General features: G+C 45.4%; 1 long non-coding RNA gene across 1 annotated transcript; it reads left to right on the top strand.

Annotated features, from left to right (window-relative positions):
* The first annotated feature begins 14,954 nt into the window (after positions 1 to 14,954).
* On the top strand, positions 14,955 to 18,051 carry LOC142777133 (uncharacterized). Its single transcript, XR_012887937.1, has 3 exons — positions 14,955 to 15,383; positions 15,918 to 16,175; positions 16,769 to 18,051. It is a non-coding gene; the product is annotated as an uncharacterized LOC142777133 (long non-coding RNA).
* The last annotated feature ends 1,783 nt before the right edge of the window (positions 18,052 to 19,834 follow it).

The raw sequence follows: 19,834 nt of genomic DNA, 5'->3' as shown, positions 1-19,834 counted from the left end.
GGACGAACCACGCTGCCCTTCCTGGCAGATTAAACGCAACGCCGCCGTTATCACTGCCTCTTCGGATGGCCTCGTGACGTGCCGCCAAGCGTTGCAGAAAGCCAGGGCTGCTGTCCAAATCAACGACATGCGTGGCAGCGTGGTGGTCGTGATAAGTCACTCCTTTCGCGATGCTGTCGCTGGTGGCGGCATCGACTCATCCGGCTCCGGCCATCGACCCGAAGGACGCAATGTGGGCTGGACTTGCTCAAGCACTTTGTGCGATACTTGACTGTACCAGGGGATTCCCTATCACTCGATATGTGTGTGTGGCGGCTCTGCTTGCCTACGGCACTCTCAAATCGATGGATTAGCCTTTGAAGGGGCGCTTCCAACGAGGCCAGCTGGACTTACACCTTGAGTTTGGTGGGCCCCTCTCTTCCTCTGGCCCGTGTTAAAACGTGTACATCACTGTACTCCCGGCTTTCTCGATGGTCTTCTTCGTCGACGGCGTGTGGCGCATGAGTGTTCTTGCGCGCTTACGTGGGGCAAATCAAATGCCCCTTTTTCCTCAACCCTTACTTTTTAAAGACGATATAGCTTTCTTGGGGACCTTCGACGTCAAAATTTTGATCTGTCTGTCTGTATGTCTATCTGTCTGTACATTTGTCTGTCCGTGGTAACAATTCGTGTCTCTCATAATCAAATGGTGGTTTTGGGACTATACACCCCACATATCAATCAATCAAATCAGTGGTAACAATGCTCCAAACGGCACCTTAAACGGCCAAACTCATCCGCAGCATCTACCAATTTTGCTAAAGTTTCAGCATTCGTACTTTTCCGATTGTCAATTGAAAATCAATTATTGCGCATATCTGAACCACCATAAAGACAAGTCGATGTTTTGTGTGTCTTTATACTAGAGAAGGCTCACACAAGTAATTCTAAGGAATGTAGCATTTTCACGCTGCGCTGACAATGCAACGCGATGCTCGAAAAGGCAAGTGTTTCCAACGCTTTGCTAAGACACCTTAGTGGCACCTGTCCCTCACTCTGCGTTCTGCACATTATCGCCTCCGAGACTGGCACGCATCTTTCTCCGTGAGCGCGAATGCCTTCTTAAGTTTTCGAAGCGCTCGTGTCTAACGTGCCTCGATGCGCTCGTTCACCTTCGCTGCATAGATCGAGGAACTCTAACGCAGCACTTCCAGAATACAATTCAACGATTTTCTCGCGTAGAACATCAACAAAACTTTTTGTTCACTCTCTGCACACGCAAGACTATCGTTTTTCGACAACTTTTGCATTGAAATATTGCCCCGCCACGGTGGTCTAGTGACTAAGGTACTCGGCTGCTGACCCACAGGTTGCGGGTTCAAATCCCGACTGCGGCGGCTGCATTTCCCATGGAGGCGGAAATGTTGTAGGCCCGTGTGCTCAGATTTGGGTGCACGTTAAAGAACCCCAGGTGGTCAAAACTTCCGGAGCCCTCCTCTACGGCGTCTCCCATAATCATATAGTGGTTTTGGGACGTTAAACCCCACATATCAATCAAATCGGTGAAATATTGGCGCGACGTGAAGACAGAGGACGTATTTGAATACGCTAAAAAAGCAGCAGTGGGTCGGTGGTCTTTTTATTTACTGCGCGCCAAAGAGTTCCTCGTCTTTCTCGTTGTTGCGTTCTGCATAAAAGCGTGCAGATGCGTGTATGCACTGTCACCTTTGTCTCTCTGGCAGGACGCACGTGACATTTGCCCCTTTTCAAAAACGACCATATGCACCGCCACCCAAAGGACAAACGAGAGTTAGCTGGACAAGTAGGGTTTCATCCGTATGACATGCATGATCTCGGGTGAGCGGTTTCAGCGACTGGAACTACAATCGCCATCTGGAATAACTTCGTAGTTGATGTCGTTCAATCGTCGGGTGACCCGATATGGGCCGAAGTATCGTCGTATTAGCTTCTCTGACAGTCCCCGTCGACGTATTGCGATCCAGACTCGTCGCCTGGTGTGTAGGTTACCAATTTATGTCGTAGGTCGTACCGTTTCGCATCTTTGCGTTGCTGGTGACAAATACACACGCGGGCTAGCTGTTGGGCTTTTTTGGCAAGCTTACTGAATTCTTCGGCGTCGGCATGAGTGTCGTCACACTCGTGCGGCAGCATAGCGTCCAGCGTTGTAGTGACTTCGCGCCCTTGTATTAAACTAAACGGCGTCATTTCAGTAGATTCCTGCCGGGCGGTATTTTAAGCGAAGATCACATAAGGCAAGATTTCATCCCAGTTCTTGTGTTCTGTGTCGACATATATGCAGAGCAGGTCTGCAAGGATCTTATCAAGCCGTTCTTTTATTCTGTTCGTTTGTGGGTGGTACGCCTTTGTTCTCCGGTGAGCTGTACCGCTAAGCCTGAGAAGAGACTCCAAAGCTTCAGCAATGAACGCAGTTCCTCTATCCGTGATGAGAATTGTTGGAGCACCGCGCCTAAGTACGACGTTTTCTTGAAGAAATGAGCCGCTTCTGCTGCTGTGGCCCTCGGCATGGCTTTAGTTTCTGCATAGCGAGACAAGTAATCTGTGGCGACAATAATCTATCTGTTCCCTGTGCTAGAATTTGAGATTGGGCCCAGAAAATCTATTCCGATTTGGGCGAACGGCTTTGCTGGTACTTGGATGGAATGTAATAAGCCTGCCGGCCTTTCGGGGGTGCTTTGCGCCTTTGACAATCGGCACAGGTTTGGACATGATGTTTTACAGCAGCAGGTAGATTCGGCCAGCAGTAACTCTTTTACAGACGGGACAATGTTCGAGTGTAGCCGAGATGACTGTAGGGGACTTTATCATGGCATGCGGCGTCCATAGACTCGTTATCATTAGCGGCAGGCTCGACGGGTGACTGAGAGAGAGTCTGCGTCGGTGTGCTTCTTCCCTGATTTATAAATTATCGTCATGTGAAACTCTTGAAGCCGAAGGCTCCAGCGTGCAAACGGCCAGATGGGTCTACGTTAGTTAGCCAGCAAAGCAAGTGGTAATCACTGACGACCTTGAATGAGCGGCCATACAGATACGGTGGAAATTTGAGAACCGCCAAGACCACGACGAGGCGATCTTTCTCAGTAGTCGAGTAATTCTTTTCCGTGCGAGAGAGAGAGCTCTGCTGGCATAGGCTATCACTTTTTCGGAATTATCTTGCCATTGTATCAGTACGGCGCTCAGGCCTGCATTGCTTGCATCGGTGTGAAGTGCTGTTGGCGCTTCCTGGTCAAAGTGCGCATGAACCGGAGGTGTTTGGAGGCGTTGGCGTAATTTGTTCAATGCAGTTTCTTCCTTTTCGCCCCAAAGAAAGGGGACATCCTCTCGTGTAAGCCGCGTCAATGGCGCCGAAATAGACGAAAAGTTGGCGATGAATCGTCGGTAATAAGCGCAGAGGCCTAAGAAGCGTCTCACTGCTCTTTTGTCATGCAGTGCGGGAAACTTAGCGAGAGCGTCGATTTTGCCCGGGTAAGGTCGAACACCTAAGTGGCTGACCACGTGACCTAAAAAGTGAAGTTCGCTAAAACCGAAATGGCACTTATCTGGTTTTAAAATCAGGCCAGCCGAACGTATAGTTTGTAGAACTGCGAATAATAGACTTAGGTGTTCCTCGAATGTAGCTGTGAAGACAATAACGTCGTCTAGATAGACCAAGCATGTTTGCCACTTCAGTCCTGATAACAGTGTCCATTAAACGCTGAAAAGTGGCTGACGCTGAGCATGACCCGAATGGAAGCACTTTAGGTTCATAAAGACAGTCGGGCGTCAGGAAGGCAGTTTTCTCACGGTCTCTCTTGTCGACCTTTATTTGACAATAGTCACTTCGCAAGTCAATGGATGAAAAATAGTGTTCATGCCGCAGCCGATCAAGAGAGTCATTTTTGCGTAGCAGTGGGTAGACGTCTTTCTTCGTTACTTGGTTTAACTTGCGGTAACCTATACAGAAACGCAAGCTGCCGTCATTCGTTTTAACCATTACCACAGGGGATGCCCAGGGGCTTTTAGAAGGCTGTAATACGTCATCTTGGAGCACCTTCTTAAATTGCTTTTGGATCTCCTCGCATTCTTTCGGAGCCACACGGTATGGGTTTTGTCGGGTCTGCCTCGTATTTTTTTCAACAACAATTCGGTGCTGGCTTAGTAGTGTTTGCTTGACTTTTGACGTGCACGAAAAATAATTTTGAACTGGTGCAGCAACTCTAGTAGGCGCTGTTTATCCGAGGGTGACAAAGTAGAGCAAATATTGACAGACAAAGGTGTCGAGGCAGGGACGGTCGCATCGTCCGACTGCAAAGCGAAGCAATCTCTGGCTTGGTTTACATCGTAGGCAATAGCGGTGCTCTTCTGGATGTGACGGCGCTCGTTGCTGAGGTTGGTGAGGAGCACTTCTGCCCGCCCATCAGTTAGTGCCAGAACGCCTCTCGCTATTGAAATACCTTGCGTTAGCAACAGCGTGTCTATTCAAACCACTATCACCTCACTGCGGCACAGCCGTTCACATAACACCGACACAAGGCAGCAAGATCTCGGCAAGAGCATCACATCATCAGCTACACGTAAACGTTGCAGTTGTTGTTCAGTGGTGGCACTGACGTAAGAATGGGCGCAAAAAGGTGACGATACGTTCTGGAATGTTGATGACAGCAGCATACTCTCGCAGAAAATTCTTACCCTAAATCAGCTCTTTACAACAGTGCTGTAAAATGACAAAAGTGGCGACGAAGCTCGAATCACCGATTACAAGCCGAGCAGGCTCGGCGTCATAAGCTGTCCACCAGCACTCTTTATGCTCGGCCCACTCCACGTCGTCTTGATCTTCTCAAAGCGGTCGGTGAGCTCCTTTCGCATAATAGAGAAGTCAGCACCAGTGTCAACCAGTACTGTTGCGTATTGTCCATCTATAATAACGCTGAGGCCGGCACGTACAAATTCATCGGCATTAATACTCGTGGTTGTCGTCGTCTTCATCATCACCGTCGTCATGTCGTCTTTGTGTAGAAGCAAGGGGACCTTTTTGACGTTTCGGCGATTGGCAACCTTGCTCCCGGAGGTCGCGGCAGTTAGTTTTCCTGGCACAAGCTTGGGGAGCGGTTTCTGATGGCGTCAGCGTAGCTTTGCTGATTCGGGGAAGTGCGACCTCGTGCAGGTGAAAGAGACCGCCAGTGACGACTTGGTGAAGACGCTTGGTTGGTCGGCAGGGTATCAGCACCATGGTCATGAGGGTCTTCAAAATAAAATGAAGCGCGACGATAAAAGTTTCCAAACCGGGCTTCTTGATGACGATAGTAGCGCGAGATGTGGCATGGTTAATCCGGCGTACTGGTGGTCGTCGCAGAGGTTCCCACTCCCACCCAGGCAAGGTAACGGACCGTGGCTGAAAGGGTGCTTCTTCTGGGGCAGGCAGATGATGGCGGACGGCATCAGAATAGGTCAATGGACTTGGTTCAGGTGGTGGCGCCAGTAATGCAAAGCTTGCCGTAGTTCGTGGTGCACAATTTCCGCAACAGAAGCAACTGGAGACTTGGTAGACGGAAGGCCGATGGCCCGCAGCTCGTCCCGCCGGATTTGCCTAATCATTTGCCGTAGAGAGCTTTCGGAAACGGCAGCGTTTTGAGCGGTTGCACCAACAGGCATTTGGTCGGGCAGGCGGTCAAAGTGGCGCCATCGTTGCCGGAGCGCCCGCTCGATTACAGTCGCCTCTTTGATAAATTCATCCACTGTTGGCGGATTTCGTACAAGGCTGGCGAAAAGTGGTTCCTCAACTCCCCGCATCAGGTGACGAACTCTCCTCGCCTCGGGCATGTCAAGGTCAGCGCGGCGAAATAAATGGGCCATATTCACAGCGAACATAGCGACGATTTCGTTCGGCTTTTGCACGCGGGCTTCAATCATCTGTTGTGCGAGATCCCGTCGTTCCATACTCAGGGAGGTCTCAAGAAGCGTTTGGCGGAAATTGTCCCAGGTTTGGAAGGTAAGCTCCTTGTTCTCGTACCAGGTGCAAGTGCTATTTTCCACTGTGAAGTAGGCACGGCCAAGTTTTTATTGCGCGCTTCATCAATTCACCACAGTGGTCCGCTCGAACTGGTCGAGCCAGTCCTCGACATCTTCATACGGTTCTCCACGGAAGACTTCGGGAACACGAGGGGGCTCAAAAGTTCTCTGGTAAGGAAGAGTCATCTGGGCCAGAGGAAGATTCGCAGACGTTGAAGGGGCCGGCATGTTGGTAAGAGGAGATGCAGTCAAGAGTTTTGAACTTAGGCCTAGTAGGCGCCGGCTGAATCGGTGTACTGGAGTCGTAACAAGATGTTGAGGCTCCGGACTGGGTGGACGGTCCCGAGCAACGCTTTCCTGCATCAGGTTGCAGGCCCCAGCACCTCCACCAGTGTCGTGACGTGAAGACAGAGGTCGTATTTAAAGACGCTGAGAAAACAGCAGCGGGTCGGTCTTTTTATTTACCGCGCACCAGAAAATTCCTCGTCTTTCTCGTGTTGCGTTCTGCATAAAAGCGTGCACATGCGCGTATGCACTGTCGTCTTCATTTTTCTCGCAGGACCCACGTGACAATATGCAGATACGGGGCCAATATTTTTTTCTTCTGTCCCTTTGTTTCCCATTCCCCCTTCTCTTGGGCGGTGCTGCGGAGGTGTTCTCCACAGAGAGAAAGAGTAAAGGCACCACGCTTATTTCTTCTTTTTACGTCTTAAAGTCGCTTATGGGCAGCAGGCTTTCACCTAAAAGTGTTAGGGAATGTATATTGCTGCCAAAATTTCACGATATTAATTCAGTCGGACGGAGCTAGGAGAAGTGGCAAACTTGAAGACTGGGAATAGTGGTTTTTGGGCAGACCACAATGGCGGCGTTCAGTGGTGCTATTGCGGCTAGATTAAAATTTTTTTCGCCCTACAGCTCGGAAAAAACTTACCACCTCCTTGTCTAATTCATCATTTCTCACAATGCTGCCTACATTATTAAAACATTTTGTGACTTTTACCCTCTAACAACGCATCACAAGTTTTTAAAGTTGGCAAGTTCGAACAATTTGAATACAAAAACTGTCGTTTCAGTATAATACGGAACCATTCATGAATTCATAGGTTTCTTGCATTCGCACACCACGAGCACCCAATAATTGTGCTGTAGTTGTCGATGTGTTTTTACCTCACGATTGCACCATCTTGGTCTTTTTGCCGTCGTCGTCGTCGCACTATCGTTTATTCAATTGTGGTAACTTACTCCTATTTCACCGCTGAACAGTTTACCAAGACTGGTGAAGGATAATTAGTGGTGCAATAGAAAAACTCGTTTATCAACGCCCCGAGTGTACATATGCAGTCCTCAATGCAGTCCACATGTGCTATTCTTTTATCTTTAAAATAATATTAGAATATGACTCTTGGTAAAAGAAATTCCAAACGAACTAGCAAGTTTAAATATTTGGTACTCTGGACATTGAGAAAATGTCACAGCTTTACCGCAAGGGCCAAGCGGCGTATGCGATAGCAAAAACTTAGAATGTATTCTGACAACGGCAAGCAGAACGAAATGTGCAGCGTGCTGCTTACGCACAACTGACGCACGAAAACACACACATGATCCGAGCCCACTAACGTTCACTGCGCCACACTTAACGTGCTGTTTAAACAAAAACGACGCACAAAATGTAATCACAGGTACAGATATGAGTGCGAACTAACAAGTGTCCCATTTGTTACTTCGTTGTTTTAAAATTGCGCTCTTTTCTCAAAAGGGCCTTGTCTAGTGATCGAAGTGATGTTGGTGCGTCTTACAACTAAATGCAGTCATTCCAGTCAACGCTGAAGGCACACTATCTTTCTCCACTACACACACTAAACTAAATAACCTGAAATAAACTAAAATCTAGGCAAACCACTTCCCCGCAGGGGCGTGTGCGTAAGTAGACGTTTGGTGCGTAGCGACACCACGTACCCGAGCTAGCGGGCAAGTTTAGACTCCCCCCCACGCCTACCCGTGCGTTGCTTTGCCGTGTCCGGGGAAAAGGCGATCCTGGGGGCTGAGCCGACGCTGGGTGCTTGAACCTTTAAGGCCCCCCGGCAGAGGCAACACACCCCTTTGGTCTCGGCTTCACGTAGAGGGAACCCCTGGGCTGACCCACCTAGGCGATATCGGCAGTCGCCTTTTCCTATCTCTCTCCCCTAATGCTTCGTTTTTATCTCTCACTTTTTATACTTTCCTGTCTACTTATCCCTTCTGTTTACTTCCAATTTTTCCTGGTGGCAAGGGTTAACCTTGTGTGGTTACTCAACCTTGAGTAGTTATATCTGGTTATAGTTGCTATGTACGGCTGGCGTCTGTAGCCCTATGCTATTAAGTGCTTCACCGTCCCCTGGTTGGGCTCCATGATGGGTGGTCACCATTGCTGCCGAAAAAAGTACACTACTATGGGAACACCTGCACTTCCCCATCTCCTAGATTGTCTCCCGCTTAAGAGGAGAGGCACCGATGAATTATCAGTTTTCAGCCAACCCAGACAATGCTTTCCCAAATTCCATGTTGTGCACAGCGAAAATCCTACAAAACAAGCCAAATTCCATATCTCCATTTCTTGTTGCCAAATCTCTGACTGATGTCTTTGGCCCAAGATACAAGATGACAAAGATGGCTAGCGGAGACCTTCTCCTTGAGCTACCTGAAAAACACCACTATGAAAAACTTGGCAGTTTCGAAGCCTTTCGTAGTATCCCAGAATCCATTTCACCTCATTGATCAATGAACACCTCACGCGGAGTTGTTTCAGAAGCAGACCTTCTTGAAATGTCTGAACAGGAACTGCTTGAAGACTGGAAAGAGCAAAATGTCATGGATGGGAAACGAATCGTCATCATACGCGACAAAGAAATGCCTACCGAACATGTAGTACTCACTTTCCCATCCAGCACATTGCCTTCATGTATAGATAGACACAGACTACATAAACTCTCTGTCCTTCCCTACATTCCCAATCCAAAACGGTGTTATAAATGTCAACGATTTCGTCATGGCTCGCAGAACTGCCGTGGTCCAGAAACTTGTGCCAGATGTGGTAGCCATGACGCCCATCTGATAACTGTGTTACTACGCCTCACCGCGTAAATTGTGACGGGGAACACGCCGCATATTCGCGTTCGTGTCCCAACTGGAAGAAAGGAAAAAATAATCAATCTTAAAGTCAAGGAAAATATATTGTTCAAGGAAGCCCAGAAGAGGGTCTCTCCTTTCTACAACAGATCTTATGCTGATGCGGTGCGTCGGGGGGCAGCGTCGCAGCAGCTATCACCACCTGCACAGCCCGCACACAACGAGCTGTCACTTGGGGCAACTGCTCCCGGGGTGACTGTAGTTCAGTCTGCTGTACCCAAACAGCACCAAAGTCTGATTACTCCAGGGTTGCTGCCTAAAAGCGAGATATTGATGTGAGCCTGCTCAATGCACAGCGAAAGTGCAGGGTTTTCGAACATTCCTACAGCGGCGGCAGTCCAGACTGCCCCAGCCATTCCAGCCCCTGTTTGTGCTAGAAACAGCCGGCAGAGTCTAGACTCTAAGAAATCGCCATCGGCACCCGAGACGAAAGGCGCAAAGGTCTCGTCTTCAGAGGCGAGACTTTCACAGACATTGTCTTGCTCACAAGAGCGCGTGTCCGGCACCTAAGAAGAGGCAATGGACACTTCAGTTATCTCGATAGTGCATCGAGCGCCTAAGAAGCGGCGCGACCTTGTCGACCGCTCCAAAAAGGACAAGTTGCGCGTTACGGGGCCTGTAAAGAGCCCAAGTAAATGCCTTTCTTTTGCACACACAGCACTAGATTTTTTTTAGTATGAGTACTAAAATTATGCAATCGAACGTCAGGGGTCTTTTTAGGAACCTTGATGATGTCCAAGAACTTTACAAACACACACCAAAAGTGCTGTGTGTACACGAAACGCACTTAAAACATTCACACACTTTTTTCCGACAATATGTCATCTTCCGCAAAGACCACCAAGATGTTCTCGCATCCTCAGGTGGCGTTGCTATCATAATAGACGAAACCGTACCTTGTCAGACTCTGCAGCTGCAAACGCCCTTGGAGGCAGTGGCTGGCTGAACCGTCCTCTTCAACAAGCTCATAACCATCTGTTCACATTACATCCCACCCCACTACCAGCAAAACAAGCATGAATTTCAGTCATTTATTCATGAGTTGCCAAAGCCATACACCTTGTCCTTGGCAATTTCAAAGCACATACCGGCCTGTGGGCCGATCCTCGCTCTGATGCCCGAGGCCGTATGAGTGAGCAGTTCCTGATGTCTGCTGGTGCATGTCTGCTCAATAAGAAGGAGGCAACATTTTTAAGCCTTGCTAATAAAAGATATTTATGCATAGATCTCAGCATTGTTTCACCCACCATTTTACCCGATTTTAACTGGGACGTTATAAAAGACCCCTACGTTAGCAACCACTTGCCCATTCTCTTAAGAACAATAGAAAATTATTCTCCCCCGTTTGCTCCCAAGTGGAAAATCGAAGCAGAAGATTGGGAGCAGTTTATACCTTTTACAAGTATCTCGTGGCATGAGATGTCATTATTATAAATTTATGCTACTGTTCCGTTTTTTACCGATTTTATTATGGACGCTGCTTTGAAATGTATTCCTCAGTCAAGTGGTATTGCTGCCAAACGTTGTGTGCCATGGTGGAATGAAGTTTGTCGGAAAGCTCGGAAAAAAATTCCGCCATATCCACGAAGTGAATGATGATGAGTGGGCGAAGCTCCGGAGGTAAACCTGGTAAATCATGAATCATCTGTAAATTTTGCCCACTCGATTTTATTACATCGCTCCCCCTAGCGTACGTCGCCGCACTAAATCGAACGAATGCCTTCAACCAATGACACGCGCCATATGTGACATCATTCCTATTTTATAAGATCTCGCGTCTTTCATCAACTACAAGTACCGCTTTCTAGTTTATAACATCTTGCATCTTTTCATCATCAGCTACAAGTACCACCATCTAGTAAACACTACAACAACTAAACGAGAGGTGGCTACATACAGGAGACGGTACTGCCATCTAGTGAACACTGCAAGAACTAAACTAGAGGTGGCTACATACAGGGGACGGTACCGCCATCTAGTGAACACTGCAAGAACTAAACTAGAGGTGGCTACATACAGGCTACAGGGGACGCACAGCCCACGCCCTAAGGAGCTTCGCCCCTAAAACAAAACAAAGCGTGGGGACTACTGCGCGACTCCCCCACTGCTGAGAATTTTATGAACTTTAAACAGATTAAGTCTCAAGGTCAGCGAACACGTCGACAGGCACGAAGGGACAGCTGGCGCAATTTTTCATTGGGCATTAACTCTTATACAGATAAGGCTAAGGCCTGCAACAAGGTAAATAGGATACGAGGCCAAACAACACAGTCTCTTCCTTTAGCAAACACTGATGGCAACAGCCTGAAAGATCAAGCAAACATTCTGGGTGCACATTTTCGACTCATTTCGAGCTCTCTGCACTACTCCGACTTGTTTCAACGTCACAAAGCAACTATGTAAAGCAATAAATTAGATAGGAAATGCACCAAAAATGAGGCATTCAACGATCCATTCAACATGGTTGAGCTGCAAAGAGCACTACACTCCTGCAATGAATGTGCCCCAGGTTCTGACCGTGTTATGTACCAAATGCTGAAGAACTTTCCACATGCCCCGCCACGGTGGTCTAGTGGCTAAGGTACTCGGCTGTTGAGCCGCAGGTCACGGGATCGAATCCCAGCTGCGGCGGCTGCATTTCCGATGGAGGCGGAAATGTTGTAGGCCCATGTGCTCTGATTTGGGCGCAGGTTAAAGAACCCCAGGTGGTCGCGATTTCCGGAGCCCTCTACCACGGCGTCTCTCATGATCATATGGTGGTTTTGGGACGTTAAACTCCACATATCAATCAAGAACTTGCTGACACACAGAACACCCTCCTCCACCTCTACAACACTATATAAACTTCTGCCGAGATTCCGGATGCGTGGAAAGAGGCCATTATAATTCCAATCTAGAAACCGCGAAAGGAGCTATCCAGTGTGTCTAGTTTAGACAAATCGCACTAACAAGTTGCCCATGTAAAGTCTTCGAAAAAATGGTAAACTGCTGTTTATTACATTTCCTCGAAAAAAACAATTTGCTTGACCTGAACCAGTGCGGATTTCGAGAAGGCCGATCCACAACCGACCATCTAAACCGTATAGAGTCAGATTTGCGAGACATTTGTCCACAGACAATTTTTCCTCTCGGTATTCCTAGCTATGAAGAAAGCTTAAGACACCACGTTGCCTTTCGAAATACTTAGAGACCTGTCGCACTTAGGCATACGAGGTAGGATGTTAAATGTAATGAAAGCTATTGACTAACCGGAAGTTCCGGGTTTGGGTTGGAAATGCCCTGTCACAATTATTCATACAGGAAAATGGGGTACCATAATTTAAGGTGGCGTACTTAGCTGCACGCTTTTCATCATTAAAATGAACTCTCTGAACGTTTGCATCTCACGAAACATGTTCTATTGCACATATGTCGATGACATCCAGATATGATTTAGGTCTTGCAATTTAGGAATTTGTGAGCAGCAGGTCCAGCTTAGATTAAACAAGGTGGCTAAATGGGCAGATAATAACGGATTAAGGACAAACCACAAAAGAGCTCCGGTGTTCTTTTTTCTAGGAATAGAGGCATCCGCCTAAATCCTGAAATTGGGCTGCTTGTGCATCGAATACCTGTAGACGCTGAGCAAAAATTTCTAGGTTTAATCTCGGACTCGAAGCTCACATTTATAATGCACATCAATTCATAAAAAACAAGTGCCTGAAAACAATGAACATCCTCAAAGTGCTATCACGCACAACATGGGGAAGTGACAGGAAGTGCCTGATGAACATATATAAAAGCCCTATTCGCACACGCCTAGACTATGGAGCCATAATCTACCAGTCTGCTACACCGAGTGCATTGAAGATTCTGAATCCTGTACATAATCTTGGCATACGCCTTTCAACGGGTGCTTTTCGCACCAGCCCTGTAGAAAGTCTCTATGTAGAGTCCATTGAGTGGTTTCTCCAACTTCAGAGATTCCATGTGTTCTTTTGGTATTATTTGAAAATAATTTTGCATGAGGAACACCCCACAAACACCACAACTAGTGATTTGTCCAATTATGTTCTTTTTGACAACTGTCCCTCGGTGAGACCACCCTTCTCACGTTGCGTGAGGGGCCTAACTGAAGAAACCGGGGTACCGCTTTTTGAAGACTGTCTAATGGCTCCTGCAACATATCCACTGCCATGGCAGTGGCAGCTCGTTGACTGTGATTTATCCTTCGTTGAAATAACTAAACACGCTGTTCTTGCACATATACGTGCATACTTTCTCGAATTGCAGCTGAAATACTCTTGTCCTGAATATTTTACAGATGCTTCAAAGTCTTGTATTGGTCTGTCTTATGCTGCCGTTGGTCCATATTTTTGTGATTCGGGTGTTCTGGACCCTTATTCAAGCATCTTTACTGCAGAAGCTTATGTGATACTTTTGGCTGTGAAGCGCATTCAGGAGTCAAAATTACAACGCGCAGTTATATACACAGACTCCTTGAGCGTCGTAAAATCTTTAAAATCTCTGCAAAAACATAAAAACCCTGGGCCGGATTCACAAAACTCACTTACGAAAACATTTTTGCGCAAGAGAAATTTTGTTGCGTAAGTCGATTCACGAAACGAAAAAACGTCGTAAGAGGCCATCGTTGTCACATCGGCCGCTGCAAATAAAGCGCGCTGTGACTGCCCGGGAACATGTCAGCGATGGTGATGCAGTTGCTATGTTTGCTTACGTCACCGAAAAGTGCTCGTAAGTGGATTCACGAAGCGAAATTGTGCGTAAAAACAGCATGGCTGAAAGAAAATTCTAAGAGTGGTCCGGACCACTCTTAGGAACAATGTGGCCACTTAGAACCTGCTGCCGCGGCGGTATACTTTGGTGCCCTGGCTGGTTTTGAGTTAATTCACGCCCATTAAGGGCTGCCTGATGACTGCTGGTGCGTTTTCATTTCTTTCGGCGCTTTGAGCTTCGCGTGTTGTTTCCCTTGTACGCAGTGGATGGCGTTGACAACCACCATCGTCCAATATGTCGAAGTCGCAGTAATTGAAGAATTATATTGGGCGTCAACGGCATAAAACTACGCATGTAAAGATTTGTGGTTGGATGAAAACCAATGTGATACGTGAATGGTCGGTGCATTCGAACGCGGCATGGCATAGGATCTGCCTTATTTGTTATGTTGTTGTGTTGCGCCCCATCTCATCCAATTAAAAGAGCGACTCGAGATCCTTGCCTCATTGGTGGAAATTACCACCAAAGAGGTTAATTGGAGCACATTCTTTGCACGCTATTGGAAATAAAAATGAGAGGAAGTTTTCAGTGAGTGTTTCATAAAGTTTGTGCTCTAGTGTACTTTCATTGGCTCTAACTGTCCAATGGTAGTGATCTCTGAAATACAGCTGTTGATACACTTTGGAACGATCTGGAACAAAGCGTACTTTGTAAACCAAAGCGTATTAGGGGTGCGCGTGATTACGCATGAAACTACAACCAAATGATGCATCTTCACCTTCACTGTTCAGACACCGATATGGACCGTGATAAAATGGCAAGCAATCGGAATGAAATGACCCTAGTAACTTCGTATGACACCGAAAATATGCAAATTCTCACGATTCTGGAGCAAACCTTGGCTGCATTCATTCCTGCGTCAATTACCAGCCATTTAACTTGGCGCACGAACATCATTCAAAGGTAGAGCGAGCCACTGACATGTATTTTGTGCGACGCAGCGACCACTTGACCTGAGAATAATAGCGTTGCGAAGGCAAATCCCCTGTAGCATGCTCTGATCCTAGCGCTGTGATGTGATCAACCAAAACTGCGAGATGCTACATTCTGTTGTGGATCGTGTTACTTTGGAAGCGCGCCTAGACTGTTCTTCGGTAACAAATTGAGAGTTCTATGTGGCAGCGAGAGCCCGTGAACGTCAAGCTTCCCTCCGGCCCCCAGAAAAAGCAAAGATTTCACCGGTGCCTTGCTTTGGATGAAGTTGTAGGCCAATATCGCATAACTACAGGTTTCCGAGCTCCTCTGGCCATCGTTTTGTACGCACTAGAGCCTTGACAACAGCCGGTCATGGCCAGTTCTTACACTTTATCAGTGAACGTGCACGCCTGACCAGCCCTTCATTGCTGTCATTGGCAGCTTCCAGCCTGCAGATGCCCTTTGCCTGTTGGCCGTACTTGGTTCCTCATGACACCGACGGCTACTAAATGCTGCCATCGGTGAGTTCACCTTGCAGAACTAAATTTCACCGGTACTATAATTCACGCAGTTCTATAACGCGTGCAAGTTTTTAAGCCCATCAGATGTAATGTTTTTCTATGGTAAGTTGAAGCTTGAAAATTTTGCTACTACTGTTATATACATACATATATTATGGAGAAAATACATCAAAAGTTTTTTGTGATTTGATACAAGTTAGCTCTTGTTTGATTATGAGGTTGGGCCTGTCGATTGACCACGTTTGATAGTTGGAAAGTTAATGTGAATTTATTTTTCAGGAGCCAGGTTGCACTTAAAAAATTTATGTTATTTTAGAAAATTAGTTCTATAGAGGATTACCACTGTGGTAGTACTATACTTCAGTAGGACATATATAATGCGATATGTAAATTTTACACGACGCTTCAGTTTATTTCAAAGTGATTATAGCAGATTTTGGTTACTTTAACGAAGTGATAGCTTCCTCAAATAAGTATTAGAAGTGAGTGCTTTTGATGATTGTTTTTAAATATCTCGTTTTTGGCTCTTCACAGATCGCAGAGATTGGTTTGTTAAGGTCCTGTGATGCATCGGTTGCACATTCTGGCACATCAATCCTCATCATTACTTGGAGCACCTGTACGAAAATAGGAAGGACACGTTCTCCCTAACTGTGCAAGCCTATGTCACTGCTGGGACTGTTATCATTCAGCGGATGTGGCGTGGAAACATGCATGGCAGCCTCATCTGGAAGGACTGCGATCTGCTTGGGAGCTTCAAGGGCACAAAACTGCCTAACGGCTGGCTGCAAGGTTAGTTTTTCTTTAGTACATACGATTACGTGAACACCACTTACTGTGCACAAATTGAAAACCCAAGCATGGTTGCTTTCAGTGGATACCTGTAATGTTCTTACACATAATTCTTATTCAACATTTATAGAACTAAATTGCAAGATAATTGAGAATGTTGAAAGCTGAAAGCCTGTAGCTTATGAATGAAACTCCAATAATCTGAGACTCAAAAGCCTGTGCTTTGAAACGAGCACAAATACTTTGATTCCTTATTGAGCTCTCGAGCTTGTGACTCCCTCTGTGGATCAAGTGCACTGGAAGGAAATAGCAAGTGGGTGCAAATTGCCTGGCTGTTCACAACTTGCAAGGAGAAAGACCTATTGAAGAAGCCTCAGATGACATAGGGCCAGTAACTGCATCTTTTACTTAATGTAGCTTTTTCTCTCTCAGTGCTGTTGCTTGTGTTTCAGCTGAACATGTTCACCACGATTGCATAGTGATATATATTTTTCTACAAACTGTACCTGACCTAAGTATGCATTGTTGATCTCTAAAGGTGACGTTCAGTGTGTTTCAAAGCCATGGCTTCTCATTGATCTGTCTGTGGCTAGCCTATTTCAGCAGCAGAGCGATGAAGCTAGCACACATGCAATCCAAGTCATGGAGCGCTCCTTTGGTGTTCTGTGCAGGACGCAGCATATCCATCCGGCAAGACACTGGTATCAACAATAATGGTAAGTGTTGGTGGCACCTGTAGGAGCCCGTCGTGTTTGTTGCGTATGATTATTTCCCTTGATGAAGTGCATTTTTGAAAGGTTTTCTTCATTTAGAATAATAGATGTCAGCAACAAGCACACTCATAATCCACAAGTTCTTTGTGTCTTCTAGACTGCCCATTCGCTCCTATATGCAGTATGGTGAGCTGGCTATGTTAGATAGCCTTAAAGTTATCAACATTGGCTGTTGTGTTGTAATGCAGTCTAACTTGTGTTTCTCAGTGAACTTATTTGTGGTCTACTTCTCGCACCTAGTCTAAAGTCGAAATAGAAGAAACTCTATTGGCTTTTTATGCCTGTCAGAAGTTTCATGCCTTCATCTATAACATTGTAGTTTTGCTCTTGTATCATAATAAATATATTTTCAGTCTTCACTGCTTGTGCGTGTGTGTGTTGAGGCTTGTCATTGGCTTCTGAAAATACAATATCTGTAAATATGAGCACATAATTGACAACTATACACTCTTGCATGTAGCATGGTTGTAACAATGATCTGTATTTTTCTAAGTTCCAGCAGTAACAAGGGGTTCGGTGTTCCACGGTCATGTACAGTGTATCAAGAACAGAGCACAGAAGACCAACAAGTATAAAGAGACTGCCAGTGACTGTTCTCCTGCTCAAAGTTTACAACAGCAGAAAGAGCACATTGTGATGTCAGGAGCAGCTGCTGCTTAACTTCTTAGCAATGCATTATTCAGCAGTTCATTTGCTTGCATTCGAAGTTATTTAAATTTTGCATGGAAGATACCAAACTATGACACTAATTTAACGGCTGCTGTAGTGTTAGTGGGCAAATATTTTTGAGCTGAAGCTTTTAACATGTGTGTTAAGTGCCTGCGTGCCTCTACATTTACATGCCAGAAATCACAGCATCCATGGTCGCCAATGGTAACTGTGTTTGCGTTCTTTGTAGTACAAGAAGTAAAGCCATGGATGCAGTAATCATGTACTTAGTCGATGTAATCCTTCAGCGTACACTCATTTGTATAGCACCAATGATGCCATGAGTGTATAAGCTCTGGGAAGTGAATCTATGTGGATTATTTTATTTGGAAGGAAGAGGATCATCACTACTCCTAGTATATCTTAACAGTAGATTTTAGTGCTTGGGTATTATCCCACTGCTTTCCGTCCTTCAATAGCCTACTTATCTACTGTGTAAGTGTAACTTTTTAAATGTATACTTTGCTCGGATAGGTTTGGTCATAATGTATTGCAAGTGACTTATCATCTATGCAGCTCTACTCAGACTAGAAATAAAAGTATTTATTTTTATATTTAGCTATTGCATGCATTCACTTGTGTTTTTCTAGGTGCCTGTAAAATTGTTTAGCCCTATAAAAGTGCTGGTATACTCTAATATTGAATCTGGCATCTTAAAATAGTTTGTTAGTGGAAGTAAGAATGTGTTTACAACCAATATTACTATCCTCAGATGAACTGTGAAAACTCTGTGGAAATTTATTTACATTTTTTGAACTTTGTGAAGGCAAATGTTGTTATGTTCTTTTATTGTGGTCCCTGTTTCATGCAAATGACGCATAATTACTTTGCAGTGGCATAGTATTAGTTGTTATTTTACACATATGTGCTGAGTAACATCGCAGTTGAGGCCAGGAGCAAGACATACATGCAGTGCACTGGAGCATCACCTCACATAGTGTACAGTCTTTGCCCACCAGTAAACTGAATATTTTTCAAGCAGAATAATAGACAGCTGTATGGGAACTGTGTTGATGTGCAAACTTTGAAGTCTTCTTGAGGAGTGTTTTTCATCATTTTTGTCCAAGTGAAGTAGCTATCCAAGGTCACAACTGGTGGGAATGTGGTGGTTTCCTCTCTCCAAAAGCACTCCTACCAGCTGCCTCAATGTTAGCATGGGGTGAATTTACGAACTGGAAAAATAATTGGTCTTTGTTTTCTTGGCCGAAAGAGTCACTTCCACCGTTGAGCCACCACGACGCGCCAGAATAGAAACTTTTAGCTAAATAAAGTTGATTCTACTTTTGAGAAGTGTTTTTGGGAAACGAAATGGCACCTATAGCTGTCAATATAAACACTGTTTGCACCAAGGATCTTAGCAGCTTATAATTGTATTATTCATGTATTGTCTGGAATTTACTCGCGCTGTGCCAACTTTCAGCCCAAGTGTTCTAACATGCTTTGTTAGTCGGTTGTGAATGAGCCAAGCTATGTAAATAAACAGAGTGATATTGCAGACATGTACAAAATATTGATGCACAGCCCTTTTCTTTAGCATGACATTGTCAAGGGCTTTATTCTTGTGTATTTTATAAAAACTGCTTGTCACTGGGCAGCAGCGGAAAACTATGCATCAAGCTTTTGCGAGATGGTTCGAGAAACACCGTGTTCAGACATAACTGTGCCGGTGGATTTCTCTCGTAAGTTACTTTCTGTAGTATATTCAAGATGAGTGTATTAGAATTGTTGTTTTATAGCCATTCATTTTAATATTTACACCTGAGTGTATGTATGTATGGGTGTACATATGTATATGTGTGTGTGCATATATGTATGTATGTATGTATGTATGTATGTATGTATGTATGTATGTATGTATGTATGTATGTATGTATGTATGTATGTATGTATCTTTTAAATGAGAATCCGTTTATCATTGGTGAGTAAGTTTGGTAATGATTTGGCTGAATTTGTTTCTAGTTATTTCTCTTTTGAGCCATTATACATTTCAATTTGTTTTGTACTGCATAAAAATAAATGTAACCTTACACAGAATATGTGTGTTCGAAGAAGTTGTTTCATTTACCAACCTACAGTCATCGGCAAGAAATTGGGTAAAATGGAACGAACCTGCGAAGATTAGTTTAGAGCATAGCTACTCTACATGGCATATCTCTTACACATTGCGTTGGTTGAATA

The sequence above is a fragment of the Rhipicephalus microplus genome, chromosome X (assembly GCF_043290135.1).
Source record: "Rhipicephalus microplus isolate Deutch F79 chromosome X, USDA_Rmic, whole genome shotgun sequence".
In the NCBI taxonomy this organism is placed as follows: Eukaryota; Metazoa; Arthropoda; class Arachnida; order Ixodida; family Ixodidae; genus Rhipicephalus; species Rhipicephalus microplus.
Note: the sequence above shows the minus strand (reverse complement) of the source record. Positions and strands in the feature narration are given on the sequence as shown.